At 44.2% G+C, this 13,469-nt stretch overlaps 1 protein-coding gene and 1 long non-coding RNA gene across 2 annotated transcripts in view; one reads left to right on the forward strand and one right to left on the reverse strand.

Annotated features, from left to right (window-relative positions):
* Positions 1 to 6,861: 6,861 nt before the first annotated feature.
* Positions 6,862 to 10,168, reverse strand: LOC122452150. The gene is made up of 3 exons (XR_006272595.1): positions 10,063 to 10,168; positions 8,270 to 8,347; positions 6,862 to 7,779 (listed from the first exon to the last, which is right to left on the reverse strand). It is a non-coding gene; the product is annotated as an uncharacterized LOC122452150 (long non-coding RNA).
* A 211-nt stretch (positions 10,169 to 10,379) lies between these two features.
* Positions 10,380 to 13,469, forward strand: part of LBR (lamin B receptor) — a 28,689-nt gene continuing 25,599 nt past the window's right edge. The window contains exon 1 of the mRNA XM_043485576.1: positions 10,380 to 10,524. The gene's annotated coding sequence lies outside the window, so the exon portion shown is untranslated. The remainder of the gene's footprint in view (positions 10,525 to 13,469) is intronic.

Raw genomic sequence — 13,469 nt, forward strand, 5'->3', positions numbered from 1 at the left:
TTTTTTTTTCGCTCCATCCTCTTGGTTTGCGGATAATAAATTGACCTTTTCTTGGACGAAATAGAAGCAGAATTCTCCCCTGCCACAGCTGGTTGAGGCAGAGCCAGTAGAGGGAGCTCAGGGATGTCATTAATTATTAATTAAGTGTATCTAGAATTTCTAACATTTGGCACATGCACAACAGGAGCAAACATTGAAAATAATCCAAATCTTACCGACAAGGAGTGAAACTTGTCATGAAACACTCCTGAGCCTGTGGCCAGATGACAAAGCAAGTTCACGGCGCCATGGGCATCGATGGTCACATGATTTTCAGGAGCGCTCAAGTTGGATTGCTGAACCTGGGATGTGCCATGCCCCAGGTCGGCCCTACTCTACCAGAGGTGAGCACTTTCTTCCCAGAGCCTCTGATCATCAGTCCTCAGTGGACACCAACCTGTGGGTAAGATCTCAAAGGCACTGGTGTGAATTCAGCAAGTAGTCCTTGCAAAATCTACCTAAAGGTAGAAGACATGGCAGATGCTATGGAAAACTACATGGAGGTTCCTGAAAAAATTTAACATAGAATTACCATATGATCCAGTAATTTTACTTCTGGATATGTGTATGTGTACTAAGTCACTTCAGTCGTGTCCGACTCTTTGCGATCCCATGGACTGTAGCCCACCAGGATCCTCTGTCCATGGGATTCTCCAGGCAAAATACTGGAGTGGGTTGCCATGCCCTCCTCCAGGGGATCTTCCTGAATCAAGGATCAAATGCATGTCTCTTAAGCCTCCTGCATTGGCAGGCAGGTTCTTTACCACTAGTACCATCTGGGAATCCCAAAACTTAAAGGAGGAAGTCGTATACTTCTATACCCAAATACAGAGCAAAAATATTCACAATAGTCAAAAGATGGAAGCAACTCAGGAGTCCATTGATGAGTGAACTGGTAAACAAAGTGTGGTATATACATACAATGGAAAATCATTCAATCTTAAAAAGGTAACCAATTCTGACATATGCTATAATGTGGATGAGCCTTGAGGACATTATTCTAAGTGAAATAAGCCAGTCACAAAAGGACACATGCTTTGGGAATCCACTTATATGAGGCATATAGAATAGACAGATTAATGGAGACAGAAAGTAGAATAATAGTTGCAGGGACTGGCGAAGGGGGAAATAATTATTTAATGGGTACAGAATTTCCATTTGGGAAGATGAAAAAAGTTCTGGAGACTGAGAGAGTTAATTTAGGCAGGTTGATAAGGAGTCCAAGCCTAAGTCCCCTTTAAGGAGGAGGTAAACATTCTTTCTTTTTCATATTCTTTTGCCTTAGACAACTAGGCCTTGTAGGCAGCAGTATCTCTTATTCAAGGACATACCTTTTTTTGAGCTTTGGAAGAATGTTATGGAAGAAGGCCTGGGTAAAACTTCCACAGCCTAGAGCTTTGGGTTAACCTGTTCCTTCTGGCTAATCTCGTGCTGATGTCATCCCTGGATGTGTGTTACGAGAAAGGGTCTGGGCGAAATTCTCACAGCCTTGAGGTATTTTTTTTTTAATCTCAGCAGCTAGTCAAGAAGTATATAAGACCTAATCTAGTGAAGTGGATACTCTCCTTCCTCCTTGTGATGTCTATGTCAGAAGCTTTTTCTGTCACTTTCACTTTAAATAAAATCTACACAAAGCACAGAGTGACTGAGACTGTCTTCGTTCCTGGAGTTAAATCTTCTTCAGAGACCACGAATACGGCAGCACTGTTCACCGTTCACCATAAGTTATCAAGCTGAACGGTGATGATGGGTGTACAGTAGTGTGAATGTACTTAATGCTACTGAACCGCACACTTAAAAATGGTTAAGAGGAAACATTTTATGTTATACATATTTTACCACAATTAGAAAAAGAAGCAAAAAAATCGGTAGTATTTATAAATATTACTGATTACTATTAGTGAAGCAAAGAATTTTCAATGCCCTTTTGGATGTAATAAGAAATAGGAATTGCCTAATTTGACTATGATTTGAGAACATTAAGAAGGGCATACCATTAAATTCATGGTCAGCACTCTGGGACTTTTTCACAGGCATATACATTGTCTAGTAGGCATAAGGGAAGCAAAAGCATGTTTAAAACACAGACAATTAAAAAAAATGAACGTAAAGGGATCTGAGTAGCCTGCCTTGGCCAGTGGGAGGTGATTCCCAGAAAAATGGGAGCATCGCCCCTCTGTTCAGGATGGGTGTCTTGGCCGTGACTTACGGAAGTGCAAGGAGAATGAACACAAAGAACATCACAGAAAGTAAAACAGGAAAAAGAAGTGGAAATTAAAATAAAAAGAGGGCTGTATATTTGTAGAAATAACATTTTTAATGGGTGCTGCTATAATGCTATTTGGAAGGTTGATGCTATGGGAGGGCTTCCCTTGTGGCTCAGCTAGTAAAGAATCCACCTACAATGCAGGAGACCTGGGTTCGAACCCTGGGTAGGGAAGATCCCCTGGAAAAGGGAAAGGCTACCTACTCCAGTATTCTGGTCTGGAGAAATGCATGGACTATATAGTCCATGGGGTCGCAAAGAGTCGGACAGGACTGAGTGACTTTTACTTCCACTTCCAATGCTATGGGAAGGCTTATAATCTTGTACTTTTGTTACTTTACGAGTGGGATGATTCTGAATGGTCCAAGGTAATCCTTTCTTTTTTACATTACATAGACAAAAGGTTTTTCAGATTACTGAGATTTCAGAAATCTAAGTATGTAAAAACTATACTCATATAGGCAAAAATGGCATTTTGTTTCACAATGAGGCTTACCCTGGGGAAGATTCAGAGTTCAGAGTACCATGACCTGCTTTGCTATAGAGGTGGTTATTCTTTTGTATCAAACATAAACAAGCAAAGAAATATCTTAAGTAACTTAGTATGATGATACATTCTTTTTCTGCCAAACTACTCATATCAAATAATATTTAGAGTTCTTGAATGGCTATTCAGGCTGTCTCTGCACAACTTTCAAATACATCTATGTTGCAATTACATTTCATCCATTTTTATTTTAATGTGGACCATTTTAAAAGTCTTTATTGAATTTGTTACAACATTACTTCTGTTTTACGTTTTGATTTTTTTGGGGGGTTCTTGAGGCATGTGGGATCTTAGTTCCCCCACCAGGGATTGAACCTGCACCCAGCGCATTGGAAAGTGAAGTTTTAACCACTGAACCACCAGGGAAGTCCCCTGTTTTAATAGACATAATAGTCAGATATATAGTCATTTATGCAGGTGTGTGTTCAGAATAAAATAATACACTATTGTACTTCAAACAGGCTTTAGGTTGTACAATCAATTAGGATGCACTTACTCAAGTAAAATGAAGACATTTAAAAGAATTCTGCAAATCTGATTTTAAACATTCATCTCAGGTATTTTATATCATCTCCCTCAAACTTTAAAAAAAATATTTACTTATCAATATTTATTTGGCCATGGTGGGTGTCTAGTTGTGGTACAGGCGTTCTAGACTGGGTGGGTGGTCTTAGTTGCCCTGTGGGCATGTGGTGGGATCTAGTTCCCCAAGAAGGGATGGAACCCACATCCCCTGCACTGGAAGGCCTATTCTTAGCCACAGGACTACCAGGGAAGTCCCCCTCAAACATGTTTTAAGCAGATTTAATTGCGCTGGCTGTGTGCTGTGCTTAGTCGCTCAGCCATGTCCGACTCTTTGCGACCCCATGGACTGTAGCCCACCTGGCTCCTCTGTCCATGGGATTCTCCAGGCAAGAATACTGGAGTGGGTAGCCACTCCCTTCTCCAGGGGATCTTTCTGACCCAGGGATCGAACCTGGGTCTCCTGCACTGCAAGAGTACAAGTACAGTGATACTTAAAAAAAAAAAGAAAAAAATTACAGGGGTAAAGTGAATCTTCTAAGACAGCCCCTAGGGGGAAAGGCATTCAGGCAAGCCTGCAGAATTAGGGCATAGGAATTGCGAGTCGAGGAGCAAAGGATCAAAGGTGGAAGTGAGGGCCAGTTTGCATGCCAGGTTACTCAGAGGAGCACAGTCACAAAGGTTCTGTGTCTTCAAAAGGTAGACAAAAAGCCCACGAGCTGTATTCTGATCAGCCTGGGAAGCCTCCAGCTGATTTGACAGTGGGGGCAGTTAACAATTAGAAGTTAATGGCCAGGAGAACCAGAAGACTGCCCCAGGAACCAGGGGGGATCAGGCAGAAGAAAGGGTGGACGCTTTGGAATCTTTAGATCTGGGTTAGAATTTTCACTCCAGCACTTATTTGCCGGATGTGCCTTGGCATGTTTGTCGACCTGAGTCTATTTCTTTATCCTAAAGATGGGGATAATGATAACTATTTCATTGAGTTGGCTTGAGTCATAAATAAGATAAGGAGGGGACTTCCCTGATGGTCCAATGGTTAAGAATCTGCTTTACAATACAGGGGACTCCGGTTTTATCTCTGGTCAGGGAACTAATATCCCACATGCTATGGAGCTACTGAGCCCACACACTACAACTAGAGAGAGTCCGTGCACCACAGTCAAAGATCTGTATGATGCAATGAAGATCCCGTGTGCTGTAACTAAGACCTGGGGCAGACAAATTAAAAAAAAAAAGGATAAGAAATGGAAGTGCTCTCCGCACTGCAGGTTCTCATTAGACATTAGTCCCCTCTCCATGATATCCCTTTCTCCACCACCCAGATGCCAACTGCAGGTGCCCCCCACTTTTCCTAAAGGTTGTGGAACAGTTTTAGTGATAGGGTTGGAGCAATCACTGAAGAGAAGTGCAAATGCTGGACATTAGCACTGATGAGCTTAGGCTTAGCTTTGGCCGGAAGTGAAGCAACGTGGCAATTACATATAACACAAACAAATACACTCTGTCCCACACTGGAGCCCCCAGTCTGTCCCAGACAGACTCTGGGTGGGAGGCAGGGGTGGAAGGCTGCTCTCAGGGATTTATAGTTTAGCCACTGTGCCAACACAAACCACGTGTCTGGGTTATGTCTAAACCCCATGTGAAGCATCCAGTAGGTTCTTAATAGAAACATATTCTGGATTAAGACGGATAAGGGCTCAGAGATTGAGACCAAGGCAGAGGGAAGAATGGTCAGCAGAGTGAGTACTGGTGCTAAGAAGCTGGGCCAGTGGCTGGGGGCAAGGGAGACATGGAGGGGAGGGCAGCTGAGGTGTGCTTCTAAGGCAGAAAGCTCTCTCATCTACCCTGCTTAATGGGAGCAATTAGTGCCAGTGAAAGTTCCATTGCCTCTTCCCTTAACCTAGCCTCAGAAGAATCTCAGTTACTAGCCCAAGAGGGAGAGAATTTACTTAGTTTGGCTTTTGGAGAAACATAGATGACAAAGTTTCATAATTAGCTAACAAGTCATTTCTTTAATGGGGTGAGACACAAAGAGAAATAAAATATGATTCCTGCCTTCCAGGATGCCCATCACATAGCAAGGCAGTGACAGGCATATGTGGGAAGTGCCATGCGGGCAGAGAGATGGGGGAAGCTTTGCTGAGGATGAGCAAGAAGGCCATTCTCAGAAAAAGGGAGAAGGCATTCAAGCAATGTGACCATGGCCCCATTAGAAATTTTGTAGAAATGGAGGGTGAAGTGGGTGGGAAAGTTCAGATAGGCATAAAAAGGGACAGAGGGAGTCCACCCTGGTGCAAAGATCTATGAGGGCAAGTTTCTGAAGCCCTTTCCTGTATGTCATACTATGAAGTATGAACTTTTTCCTGCAGAAAAATAATTCAGGACCCCCAACACACCCATGCAAATTTTATGCTAATTTTAAAAGGTTATTAATCAGCAAATGTTAAAAACAAAATGTTTGAATAATAATTAGTTTCTGAACAAAGGATCTTTAAGTTTTAAGATTAAATCTGGGACTTCCCTAATGGTCCAGTGGCGACGATTCCGTGCTCCGATGCAGAGGGCCTGGGTTCTATTGTGAGTCAAGGAACTAGATCCCATGTACTGCAACTAACAGTTCAAATGCAGCAACTAAGGATCTCATGTGCTGCAATGAAGATCAAAGATTTTGCGTGCTGCAGCTAAGACCTGGTGCAGCCAAATAAGTAATTAAATGTTAAAAAAATTAAATCCGGTGAGTGGGTTAGATTTTTCACTTAGAATAGTATAGACCAAAAGACTGAAGATACAGCAGTCTTATATTTAATAAACTAGCAACTACAGGAGGATTCAAAGGATTAGATACTTAGATAAAAAACAAAAATGCATGAAAAATGTATTGACACATATGCTACTGAAAACACCAGTTAATCTATACTATGAAAGTGAAAGTGTTAGTTGCTCAGCTATGTCTGCCTCTTTGCAACCCCATGGACTGTAACCCACCAGGCTCCTCTGTCCATGGGATTCTCCAGGCAAGAATACTGGAGTGGGTTGCCATATTCTTCTCCAGGGGATCTTCCCAACCCAAGGATTGAACCTGGGTCTCCTGCATTGCAGGTGAGTTCTCTATTGTCTGAGCCATGAATGAAGCCAATCTATGCTAAAGGAGGATTCAAAGGATTTAGGTACTTAGAAAAAAAACAAAAAATGCATCAAAAAGGTATTGACACATATGCTATTGACAACACCAGTTAATCTATTTACAATTGATTAAAAATGCTGACCATGAACTTGAAATACAGCTGTACCTTCCAATATGTATTAGGTTGGTATGAAAGCAATGGCAGTTTTGGATCGTGAATTTTAAATCATTATAACTAGGCTTAAAAACATCTTTGCTATTCAAAATAGGAATCATTACAATCAACACATTTTGCCAATAAGAAATAAGTTTGTTTATTTCTATAGCAAAAAAAGTCCATACTTTGGGATTTGATGAACTCTTAGAAAAAGCATTTTCTGCCTCCTGCTTGTTGTGGGAGCATTTACTCTGCAAAAAGCTGTCGAGATCCTTGAAGAAGTGATAGTAAGTTGGCAAGAGGTCAGGTGAATATGGCAGACGAACAAGGTAAAACTCCATGGCACAGTTCATTCAGTTTTTGAAGCATTGGTTGTGCAACTTGCGATTGGACATTGTCATCGAGAACTGGGCCCATTCTGTTGACCAATGCCAGCTGCAGGCATTTCAGTTTTTGATACATCTCATGAATTTGCTAAGCATACTTCAGATGTAATGGTTTCACTGGGATTGAGAAAGCTGTAGTGGATGAGACTGATAGTAGACCACTAAACAGTGACCATGACTACTTTTTGGTGCAAGTTTGGCTCTGGAACTTTTTCTCAGTCCAACCACTGAGCTAGTCGTCACCAGCTGTTGTATAAAATCCGCTTTTGTCACATGTCACGATTAGAAGGAGAAATGGTTTGCTGTTGTTGTGTAGAGTAAGAGAAGATGACACTTCAAAATGACGATTTTTCTGATTTTTGGTCAGCTCATGAGGCACCCACTTAATGAGCTTTCTTACCTTTCCAATTTACTTCAAATGCCAAATGACTGTAGAATGGTCAGGGTTAAGTTCCTTGGCGACTTCTTGTGTAGTTGTACGAGGATCAGCTTCAATGATCCTCTCATTTGGTCACTGTCAACTTCTAATGGCCCGCCACTGAGCTGCTCATCTTCAAGACTCTCATTTCCTTTGTAAAATTTCTTGAACCACCACTGCGCTGTACGTTTGTTAGCAGTTCCTGGGCCAAATGCGTTGCTGATGCTGAGAGATTTCTCTGCTGCTTTACAACCCATTTTGAACTCAAACAAGAAAATCGCTTGAGTTTGGTTTTTGTCTAATATCATTTTCCTCATCTAAAATAAATATAAATAAATAGCAAGTAATGTTATTAGCAAAGAAGCATAAAGCAAGAATTGTGCATTAAAATGATGTATAACATAACCACATTTAAGAATGGATTCCAATATCAAACAGCAAATTTCAACAATGCAAAACCACAATTACTTTTGCACCACCCTAATATAACTGCATTTAATCCTCACAATCACCTTGTAGAACAGGTACACTTATTATCCCCACTTTACAGATGAGGAAATCAAGGCTTTGAGAACAGGCTGGGAGAGGACTGAAAGTGAGTGTTAGAACTGAAATTCACACTGACTCACAGGGCCACGTGGTGTTCCTGGCCCAGCGATGTCTTGAGGGTCAAGTGAAATAAATGAAGATACAAAAAGTCCTTAGAGCAGCAGGAGGCAGAGGACAGAACTTAATAAATAAAACTAGGTACTATGATTATTACACCAACTCCTGCCTCTTCTTTTCTTTCTTTCTCACTAGCCTTACCTCTTTTAAATTCTTCCACTGAAGCTGAGGATAGCAGTATACTTGGGTCCATGTACTGAAAGTCTCTCCTTCTGGCCTCTGATAGATAAATATTAAAAAAAAAGGAGGGGGATAAGTAAGAGTTGCAAATAGACATAAATGTAAGTTCTTCAAATAAAAATGAAAGAAAAAATTGTCTCAAGACCAACCTAATTATTTCATCATGCTAATCACGAACTCCATAGCTATGTGAATACAAGCCAATCAGGTCAAACAACATTGGTAAAAATGTGTTTTTATCAGACAGCTCTTGGGATTCTTTTACTTTATGAAAGAAGGCTTTCTGCAGCTCACAGTGCATAAAAGTTTGTTATGAACAGTACCAGATGAGTCTTGCTGTACTTCTTCATGCCATGGGAAATTATACCTAGACCTATATCCTGAAAGACATGTATCAGACCTGATAGCCCAGGTCCTTGGGAAGTAGAGCCAAATAATGGGCACATTAGAAGACATCATATTTCTTGTATTTCATATCTAAGCCTTCCTGGCCCCACGTATGTCTTTTGGCTGCTTTAGTGGCAGTGCTGACTGGCTTTGCTTCTCCATTACTCATTTTCCTCGTCAGTGGGAACAGGGACTGTGCCACTCGTAGCCACTGGTTATGCTTTAATCTTTTTTTTTTTTTTTGGTTGAGCCATTCATTTGGGACGTTAGTTCCCGGATCAGAGATCGAATCCATGCCCCCTGCATAGGGAGCTTGGAGTCTACCACTAAACTGCCAGGGAAATACCAGTGCTAAGATACAGCTCTCCAAGTGACTTTATATATTCTGAAAATCCGCAACTGGCTAACTCTGGATGACAAATGACTCTCTGAGAACTAAACCGGGAAATTCACCACTCATTCAACACCGGGTGTGAAAGACAGAGAAAGCTCAATGTGTTATTTGTTTTTTACTTCTTTTTGTAATAGTAAACCTGGGTGTTTTGTAGTTGTAACTGAGAAAATGAGCACTCTTGCACCAGAAGCTGGGTTATAAATGGTAAAGCCCACTTATTATAATTTAATGGACAGTGTTTCCAAAATAGAAATTCACTTAAATTTACATAGTAAGTTAGATTAACCTAGCAGTTGGGTTAAAAAAAATACTTTGATTAAAACCACACTGCAAAATGGGGAACCTCAGTGGACTGCTTTAAACTCTTGACCTCGAAGGAAGGAAACCAACTAACCAATAATGATAACTTGGAGAGAAAAAAAAAAAGGTTTAGGATCCATAACAGATTCGTCGTCAACAGTGTAATGATTCAGCATTCTGGAGGCCAAGTAAAACTAGACTTGCGGGTGTGCACGTCAAGTGGTATCTCAGTGTACACGGACAGAATTTTCTGTTCGACGCCGCACGTTGGTGAATATTTTCTACTATATCCGCGTAATGTTGAACCCCCTCCTTACAGCAGCCGTCATAAAAACGATGTGAGTTGTAGGGAACCCCTGGGCATTCTTTACCAACCCGCACATCCACTCACTAGCCCCACTGCCCCCAAGCTACCGTCCAGGTCAGTTTCTACTGAGATGCATCCATCGCCAAGACAAAGGAGCCCCAGATTGCCTTCGGAGCCACTGCTTATCCGGAAGGTTTCCAGAGGTGTTTGTGTGTGTGTGTGTGTTTAAATATAGTAAGGAGAGCACTAATAGTGTTTCAGCAAGAAGTACTTTCGGCCTCGGAAAGTTGATCTTTAGTGATCGTTATGCAAATTTATTTTCTTTACAGCTTTTTACGATCTCTTTCGCCAAACTACTTCACACACCAATTTCCCTGCTGTGCATCGCCAGGCAACCGTACAGGCGCGAGTACCGGGAGGGAAACGGCGGGGAGAGCGCGCGGTCCGTGGGTCTGGAGGGTGAGATAAGGCCGGGGGAAACACATCCTTCTCGGGCCGAGCCTGGCGCCGATGCTCCCAGATCTGCCACCCGCAGAACTGGTCAGGCAGCTGGGTGGGGCGGGGCGGGGCGGACGCGCCACGTCTCGTGACGAATCGACAGCGCTGGGCATGATTCAAAAGACCGAGGAGCCAATAGGAACCCTGGGAAGGCTGACCAGAGGGGCGGGGCGAGGGGAGGGCGGGGTCGGGGATGCGCGCGCCCGGGCCGCGGGACCGCGGGGCGCGAGAGCGCGAAAGCGGGCAGTGTCGCGCGCGCGGAACCGCCGCCTGGTTGCTGCTCCGCGACTCTCCCGGAGCCGTTCGTGTTCCCGCAGGATCACCGAGCAGGTGAGCTCCCGAAACCCCGCCCCGCTCCCCGCAGCGCGGTCTCCGAGGGATCTGGGGGAGGCCAGCGGGGAGGGTGCGGCGGATGGGCAGGGGTCCCGGGGCGCCTGGCGTGGAGCGGCGGCTTCGCCCTCCCCTCCTCCGGGTCGGTCGGGGCGGCTGCTGGCGAGGCTCGAAGTGCGCCCGGCCCGGCCAGCTGCGGAAATGAAGCTGTGGTTTTAAATTGCCGACGTTTCCCTCCATTTTGGACGCGCCGCGTCGGAGTAAAATGATGTTGGCTGGGGAGGATGTGTGGGTGGGTGATCCACCCCGGTGCCTTTGTCCCCGCCCTGCAGCATCGGCCCTCCCAAGACTGCTCCGAGCGCCTTTTTGACAGATTAGCGGGGTGGCTTGGCGGGCCCAGCTCTTGTGTAGGCAGAACAGGCGCGGCAGCCTGGCGGACGGGGAAGTGGGGTTGCCAAGTTGACTTTAATTGTCGGTGGTTATCACTGACCTGGAGGGTCGTGGCCGTCTCTGGCGACTTCCACGGCTGGCTGCATGCATTGCATTCCCCCGCCCGGTATTTCTGCGCACTCAAAAAACGAGTAGTTAGGCAGGTTTGCGTGCTCCTGCTAAAGCTCGATCCTTTTCCCCCCTTTCTTTTTAATATATCTTTTTAAGGCTTAAAAAAAAAAAAAAAAGCTCCTGATTGCAAAGGGCCTGGTTCCAGGCGGTTCACCAAAATAATTACGCGGTCTGATCGGGAATCAGGCTGTTGATACTCAGAATGACCCAGTAGATACGTTGGACAGCGCGTGGACGATTCAAGGGTTCAGCCCGGAGCAAGTGAACTTGCTCACCTGATGTGTGGAAGAGCCTGCACCCGGCCGGACCCCAGCTAGACCCATGCTTCTGGTCCCAGCCCTCAGGGACCTTGCAAATAAATACGTGCACATCTGTAAAGACACCGTTGTAACTGCCGTGGAGGAAAGGATGGGTGTGTGTGCGCTAATTTAGATGGAGCACCAAGTCCAATTTAAGTTTGGTTTCTGAGAGCTGTCTAGGGAGGAGGGGAAAGAGTGAGTAGGAGGGAAATTATTGCTCCTTCAGTTCTTTATTTTGCTTAGGACGATAGTGGGGCTATTCTGCCTGTGCAACCAGGAAGATGGCAGTTTCTTCTGTACCCTGCGGCCGGGGCAGGAGCTAGGCCAGGGGTTCCTGTTTGGGTTTTGCCGGGTAGGCCAGCCTTGGGTGCAGGTGTTGAAGAGGGAAGCCGTGAGACTTCATTTGCGCTTCCGTTTCTTTGCCATGTTTAGACTGATTTGGGAAAGTGAAGAAAGACGGAAGATGTGATCAGCAGGGAATAGCACATTCTGTTGTGCTGATAAACAGTAACATATTGGAGCCAAAATGTGTAAGGATTCCAGTGCCAACTGACACTGAAGTTAGCAAGCATGTGGCTTAATAGAGAAAAGCCTGAGGGTCCCCATGTTTCCACTGCTAATGGGGGGATGAAGTCATTGTGTTCAGTAAACAGAATCTTTCTTTGCAGACATACTTGGCTAAAACCTCCCTTTTGAGGGACGCCTATCTTTTGAGTGATGGTACGGTGATGTGCATGAATGTCCTGGGGCTTTTCTGTCCTACCTGCCTAGTTACTCCGAGTGCGATACTCCTAACTGTGCGATACTCCTGCAAAGTGGAGATGTACCATCATAATGGTGGTGGTTTCATCTTTTGGAACATTTGTGTTTGAGATAGCGGTCTCCTGAGAAGAATGCTGGTTTGTCCCCCCTTTGTTTTCCTTTTTCAACCACCATGTGAAAGATTGCTATTCCTAATTCTTTTTTTAAAGTTAATTTTAGAGACCTAACAGATATACAGGGGATATCTTAATTTGTTTAACCCCAAATAGTTGATTGATAACACAAAAACCTCTTTGGAATTGACCTATGACCAGTATTGGATAGATACTGTGTATGTGGTATCTGTGCAATAAAATTTCCGAAAAGGGACAGAATCTGCTCAAGGGATTTTCGCTAGTGGTAAAGAACCTGCCTGTCAATGCAGGAGACATAAGAGACCTGGGTTCGAGCCCCGGGTCGGGAAGATCCCCTGGAAAAGGGCATAGCAACCCGCTACAGTCTTCTTGCCTGGAGAATCCCATGGATAGAGGCAGGCTACAGTCCATGGGTCGCACAGAGTCGTACATTACTGAAGTGACTTGGCGCACACACATGCAGCCCTTAATTCCCGAGGGACTGTTTGAAAAGTTAATAAAGAGTTATTTGAAACTTGAATAACATCTTCATGTAGAAAGATGTGATTGCCTTCTGCCAACCCTGGTCAATTGACATCAGAGAACTAGTACTGATAACAGAGGTTTGATTTTAAGGGTCTGAGAAGAAGGAAGGGGCATAAGAGAAGAGAGAAGAGGGCACATTTCCTTCCTCTTTCTCAGTGTTTGGAGGCTTGGAGCTAAATGTTGAAATAGGCAAAACTTGCTGTTGTCACCTTCCTTTTTTGTGCCCCTCCTCCGGGTCCCAAGGTGTCCACCACCTTCTTTTTTTCAAGTTCCCCTCACGTGACTTCTCATCCAGGTGGGACTTCATCCTCAGAGCATTTGGGCTCCTTGTCCTTGCTTCCCCCGCCCCGCCCCCAGCCCAAACCCCTTCATTACCCCAGTACTGCTATCTCAGGTAGGTGTCTTGTACCTAACATGCAAATGGACTGACATCCTCTAATCACCACCTAAGTCTTTGTGTCTTCTTTCATCTACCCACCTAGCTCCTGTCTATCTAAACAAGTGAAGCTTGTGAAGTTTGCCTCTCAGATGATTAACAGGGAAGAAATGTGATGCTTGGGAAAGACTTTTTCTCAGGAGGGGTGTGATAATGTGACTTTCTCCTTCCTTAATTCTGGAGAGTCTTCAGAAGTTCTGAGATGTTGGTATTGTTGTGTAATCAGCT

This window comes from Cervus canadensis, chromosome 13 (assembly GCF_019320065.1).
Source record: "Cervus canadensis isolate Bull #8, Minnesota chromosome 13, ASM1932006v1, whole genome shotgun sequence".
Classification (NCBI taxonomy): Eukaryota; Metazoa; Chordata; class Mammalia; order Artiodactyla; family Cervidae; genus Cervus; species Cervus canadensis.